The sequence below is a fragment of the Otolemur garnettii genome, unplaced genomic scaffold, assembly GCF_000181295.1.
Source record: "Otolemur garnettii isolate 467f Iridium unplaced genomic scaffold, OtoGar3 scaffold00122, whole genome shotgun sequence".
NCBI lineage: Eukaryota > Metazoa > Chordata > Mammalia > Primates > Galagidae > Otolemur > Otolemur garnettii.
The window spans coordinates 3,361,216-3,367,447 of NW_003852517.1; the positions used below are offsets into that span (position 1 = coordinate 3,361,216).

Sequence of the window (6,232 nt, forward strand, 5' to 3'; positions counted from 1 at the left end):
GGAAGGGTGTCCTATTTTTCAAGTGTATGGGGGCAAAAAGGGTTTAAACATTTGATTGAATATATAGTACATTAAAAAAAAAGAATATGTAATCTGAAGAAGGCCTGGTCAGACTTAGGCCAAGAACTTAGGACTTAGGAGAGTAAAGTAGCATCACAGAGGTAGACTTTGATCTGTAGAGAAGTATATGGACATGGGACAGAGAGGAATGATCATGCTCTACCAAGGTCACAGTAAACTGTCCCTTAAGCTGTCTACCTTTGCTCTGCTTTTATGCTTATCGTGCAACCTTCTGATTACTAATCTGACTAGTATTCAGGTGTTGTGGGTGGTGGAGTAAAAGATTTCTCATCACTAGAAAGGAATATTACCCACTCTATATTAGTGTATTTCTAACTGAGTGAGTATGTGTAGTTTATGAGTATGGCTTTTTTACATCAATCTCTCTGAGCCCAAGTCTAGGACAGTGACAGTGCTGAGGCCACTCCCTAAACAGTGGTCAGTTTACAAAGCTAATGTCACCCTCTGAAACTTTTTAAAAGAGTACCATCTAGCCTTCTGGAGACTGCTCAACCTTATCAAACCTCTTTTTTCTCCCTTATGCCACTCTCCAAAAATCATTCCTTTTTCAGTTACTTGGAATTCTAGAAGTTTTGTAGTAGTATAGTGCTATATATCTAATAAATGTAACATTCAGACCTGTGTGAAATTGCTAATGATTTAATCACATTTGCTATATAATAGCTTGGCAGTGTAGAAGTGTTTACAATTTTATACTGTTTCTTTTTGACCTTTTTGATCAGCAGAACTTCCCTGCTTATTTTCCCTTGGTCAGTGCACCACTCTATCTCTTACCCAGTCACCCAAGCCAGACACTTGGACCCTTCCTGTTTCTTAACTCTTTGCTAACCATGGTCACCAAGGCCTTCCTCATGTCTAGCTTGAACCTTTTAATAGTCTCCTAAACACCTCTTTAAACACCCTACTCTGTTCTGCAGATGTTACCAAGTAGTAGTAGTAGCTTTTAAAACCACAACTGTGAATTTGTTATTTTTATATGTGAAGCCACTGGGTGTGGCTTTTGATATTTTGACAGTCCTTTAGCATGGCACACAAGGTTCTTCATGACCTGGCTGCTTCCTCTTACCTGCCTCCTGCCTCCAACACATGGGCTCCAGTCATGGTGAACTGGTCTGCCAGGCTGCGTCACTCGTCACAGGCATTTGCCATGCCTGTGCTCATCATGTGCTCATCTTACCTGACCTTTTAGCAGCATTCGACACATTGTACACTTCCTGCATTCCGAAACAGTGTCTTCCCTTGAATTCCATGACATCATTCTTTCCGGATTGTCCTCCTACCTCTCTGGTGTTTCCTTCAATATTTTTTACCAGCCACTGCTCTACTTACCTTTTGCATGTAGGGCTTTCTTGGGGCCTCAGTTTAGGTTCTGTTTTCCCTAAGCCTACTGAATTGACCTCTGATCAAAATGACCGTAGCTTTTTGTACAAGAATTTTTACATTTTGCAAAAAAAAAAGTAAATATTAATTACAATACAGTTAATGTTTATTTTTCTTACAGCTATTTGTTGACTGTAGTAGAGAGGATATGTATGTCCAGTTTCAGTCAGTGAAAATACCATAGTCTGCTGAATGCACTAGTTTGTAGACAGTGGGAGCTAGCCCCACAGTGTGCTTTCTTCATTTGCATGAGTGGTGGTATTCCCTAGTGTTACCCTGCTCTCTCATCTGCCATTCAATAAAATGATTAGATTTTAGCAAACCCCAAAGGGTTGATTCTTATAGTTTATCAAAGAGCATTTGACCTGTCTACATATTTTACTAAAGTAAATGCAACAATTAGGTAGAATAGGGCCAGTTTTGATTCTTTGTTTTAAAGACAATTTTTTTACTGAGAAATAAATTGGAATTGGTAGATGAGACTCTCTGTATAGTTTAGGTCCCTGTCAGGAAATTATTCTTTTTTTTTTTTTTTTTTGAGACAGAGTCTCACTTTGTCGCCCTTGGTAGTGTCCTGGCATCACAGCTCACAGCAAGCTCCAACTCTTGGGTTTAGGTGTTTCTCTTGCCTCAGCCTCCTGAGTAGCTGGGACTACAGGCGCCCGCCAGAATGCCTGGCTATTTTTTGTTGGAGTTGTCACTGCTGTTTTAGCTGGCTGGGGCCGGGTTCAAACTGGCCACCCTGGGTATATGGGGCCGGTGCCCTACCCACTGAGCCACAGGCACCATCCCCAGGAAATTATTCTGATCAAACTAAAGTCAGAAATATTTTCAAAAGCAAGAATTTTGGGGGTAATCATGATGTTACCAGCTTAAGCTTTTCAGTGATGAAAGATTTGCCTGGTGTTTGTTGGAACTGCTTTATCTGAACATCTCGCTCTTCCTGCTGTTTCCTGCCGTTCCATCTACAGTACATAAAGAGAATCCTTGGTGGTCAGTGCAGGAGTCTGAGGGGGCTGCTGCATCAGAACTAGGAAAGTGGCATGTAAAGAAGTAGAAATGATGTTGCCAGAACCGAATAGAAAGTACTGGCACAGAGAAGATAATTTAACCCTTAATCCAGTTCATTTTAAAAAGGAGATTAAGGGTGGTGCCTGTGGCTGAGTGAGTAGGGCGCTGGCCCCATATAATGAGGGTGGTGGGTTCAAACCCCGCCCTCGCAAAACTGCAACAAAAAAATGGCAGGGCGTTGTGACACAAAACTGCAACAAAAAAATGGCCTGGCGCCTGTAGTCCCAGCTACTTGGGAGGCTGAGGCAAGAGAATCACTTAAGCCCAGGAGCTGGAGGTTACTGTGAGCTGTGACGTCACAGCACTCTACCAAGGGCAATAAAGTGAGACTCTGTTTCCAAAATAAATAAATAAATAAAAATAAAATGGAGATTAAAATAATATTGCAATAGGTTGTTTTACATTAACTGAGCATAAGTGAGGCATTTTCGTTTTGTTGTTTCTAATCTGTGTGTATGTAGAACAGTAAAAATTGAGAACTGTCCCTTTAATGAAACGCTGTTTACCTGTCCTCCTCTTGTAGGAGTGGCTTAGGAACCTGTAGAGTGAGGTATAACTTCCAATTCTGCATTCTGACCTACAACCTTGGGGAGAGTGCTGATACTACAGACCAGGAAGTGACAAATAATGTGCTTTAAACTACATTAGAACTTGTCTTTTATAAGGCGCAAATTTTTCATAACAAAATTGGGAGACTGAAGCAGTGAATTTACATAGTTGTCATACACATTTGGAGCTCTGCTTCAAATAAAGACTTTGAAGCATACTCGGAATACAAAACTTTCTGGGACAGAAATTGATCTTCTGACTTTTGAGCCTTATCTGATTACCACTTGGTTCATCTTTATTTTGTTAAACTCTCTATAGGCTGAAACGGGGAGACTTTTTTCTTCTCAGGTAGGTGGTCAGTTTTTGTTTTAAAAAATAGGTTGTTTTTTAAATTTGCTCAGACAGACTGGTTATGGTGCTGATTATTGAAAGAATTATGAACATCAGGGTTGGCATATGTTTTAATGTTTGAATATTCAGCATGGCTGTAATTTTTATGATGACTGAACAACTTTGCAGAAAAAGTCATTTTTAACAAATTGGTGAATCTATAAAACGATGAGTTAAATAAGTTCTACTTTGTTTTCCGTTAGTTAGCCTGTGTATATGTATTTAATTAGTAGATTAAAAAGGATATTGAAATTGCCCTGCTATTAACTTTCTGATAGCATTTGATAAAATAGTTAAAACATTTATTTATGTAGTTAAATAAAATTGCATTTTTGTTAGTATTTTGCTTATAGTATAAGTTTTATGTCTTTCATTTTAGGAAGCTGAGTATTTATCATTGGTCTGTTTGCTTTAGCTTATCTTTGAAATAGTTTGATATCTGTTTTTCTGAAAAGTTTTTATAAAATATTAATCTCACACAATTGAAATATTGCTGCCTTCTCTTTATAAAATTAACCATCCTTTTATGACACTAAAATAGTTTAAAGGTAATGTTTTTGGAAGATTGAGTTTTTAGTAGTCTGAGCTGTTATTGTGAAGAGAAGTTCACAGATGACTTTTTGTGAGTGGAAGTCAGAAACGAAACTGTGTGTGTTTCTTCAGCAACAAGGGCTATGGGTCCTTAACTTTCTTTACCAATAATGGTCTGTTTTATTTTTCTTCTATGGACACTATGCTTCAAAAGAGTTTATCTACTAAATAAGTGGTATATGTGAAATAATATTAGAACGTCACTATTTTTTGACATACATAATTTCCAATGAGAGTGTCTTATAAGCCTGAGATATCCACTCCAGGTTAATATAATTCAGCACAAAACAAAATGGCTTGCTTGCCATTGTACTTAGCTCAAATAGCTTTATTGTAGGTAACTGTCTCGATATTTTTGACTTTTTACAATACTATTAATAATATCTGAATTTTCACCACCTGCTCTTGTGGACCTAGTAATCTGAACATGGCACATTGGGCACTAGCACTGTGAAATGCATATATTTTGTTCTTAATTTCCTTAAGGTCCTATAAAATGTAATTAAGGTCATCTAGTATGACATCTAGTATGACAAACAAAGATACCATAGCTACCCGACAGAGAGAAGAAAAAAAGGAAAAGAAAAAGGGAAGGGGTTTTGTTGTGGGGAATATCAGGAAGGAATTCAAGGCATCTGTACGTTTTGGCCCCATCAAATCTATATTTATCTGTACTCTTTGCCAACTTAAAATTTTTACTTCAATTAGTCTGACAAACTATTAACTGATTTCAAAACAAATATTACTTTTGTTCATGTATTTCTTCTCTATTTTCAGTTGGTTTTCCTCTCCCCTACTTGTCTCATTTCTCCATTCCCTCATTCATATCCTTCCTTCAGCTCAGTTGAAAACCCTGCTCCAGTGTGAAACCTTATTGGATCACCTTTAATCCACAGTAGTATTTCCTTCCTAAGTTTAGACTTCCATGTCATGTCGATTCTACCACTACTTTAGTGCATAATCAGATTATGTGTTGTCTTATAACTTAAAGGCATCCCATGTCTCTGCAACGATACTGTAAGTTGTTCGAGGGCTAGGAGTTCAACTTCTACATCATTTTTATGCCCCTTAGCATCTAGTGCAGTAATGTACATTTGTTGGGTACTAAATAATCTGTTGAATAAATGAGAGAAATAAAGACTTTTTCTTATAGTTGCTTCAAGTGTTATGCTGCCTCTTTCTACCTTGCTTAATCATGTAACTAACTGTCTAACATTATTAGAACTCAACTCAGACCACTGGTTGTTTTAATATTATTGTTTTGCTATATAATACTTGAGTTTTTTGATGATTTTACACTGATATGCTACTACAAAGAAAGAACAATCTGAACTTTATTAAAAATAAATCAAAGGAAATATTCTGAAGTCCAACCCCTTGTTTTATATTTTAGGAGAATACAATCTAAAATTTTTTGGTATGTGAGGTTTTAAAAACAGGTCAAATATTCAGGTACATTATGGATTGAAAGGATGGGTTCTGATCTGACATCTAGGACTGAATGGTGATATGGTGGTTATCGTAATAAACCGATTGAATTGCAGAATTTAAACTATAGATCAGTAATTGCCAGAAACTAGGAACAGATTATTTTATACAAAGAAAATTGCAGACACTTTTACCTCTCCTTTACAGTAGTGATTATAATGCTCATTTAAAAATTATTTTATCTATTCTTTGTACGTAGCATCAGCTTTGATGATAGGCTGTATTAGCCCATTTTTATAGACACAAAAAGCAAAGGGTATAGTAAGGTCAAATAACTACCAAAGCCACACATCTAACTCAATAGGCCTTTTCACTTTGTTATGGGGCTGAGATAAGGACCACCGACTCAAATGAGAATTTCAAAAAGGAGTCTTTTATTGACCACAGGGCTGTCTCAGCAAAGTCTAAAGTAGACTAAGTGAGAGAGCAGTGAGGGGTCTGAAGTTGGGGTTTTTCTAGTCTGAAAGTTGGCAAAGGGCCAAACAGGGGGGCTGAAAGTTAGCAATTAGAAGTAAAAAGAAAGTTGGGGGAGGCGCCTGTGGCTCAGTGAGTAAGGCGCCGGCCCCATATACCGAGGGTGGCGGGTTCAAACCCAGCCCCGGCCAAACTGCAACAAAAAATAGCTGGGCGTTGTGGCGGGCGCCTGTAGTCCCAGCTACTTGGGAGGCTGAGGCAGAAGAAT

The 6,232-nt window shown here is 37.9% G+C and overlaps 1 protein-coding gene across 1 annotated transcript in view; it reads left to right on the forward strand.

The window, feature by feature from the left end:
• The first annotated feature begins 3,072 nt into the window (after nt 1–3,072).
• GRAMD1C (GRAM domain containing 1C) overlaps nt 3,073–6,232 on the forward strand; it is a 41,288-nt gene continuing 38,128 nt past the window's right edge. Inside the window, exon 1 of the mRNA XM_023517861.1 lies at nt 3,073–3,429. The gene's annotated coding sequence lies outside the window, so the exon portion shown is untranslated. The remainder of the gene's footprint in view (nt 3,430–6,232) is intronic.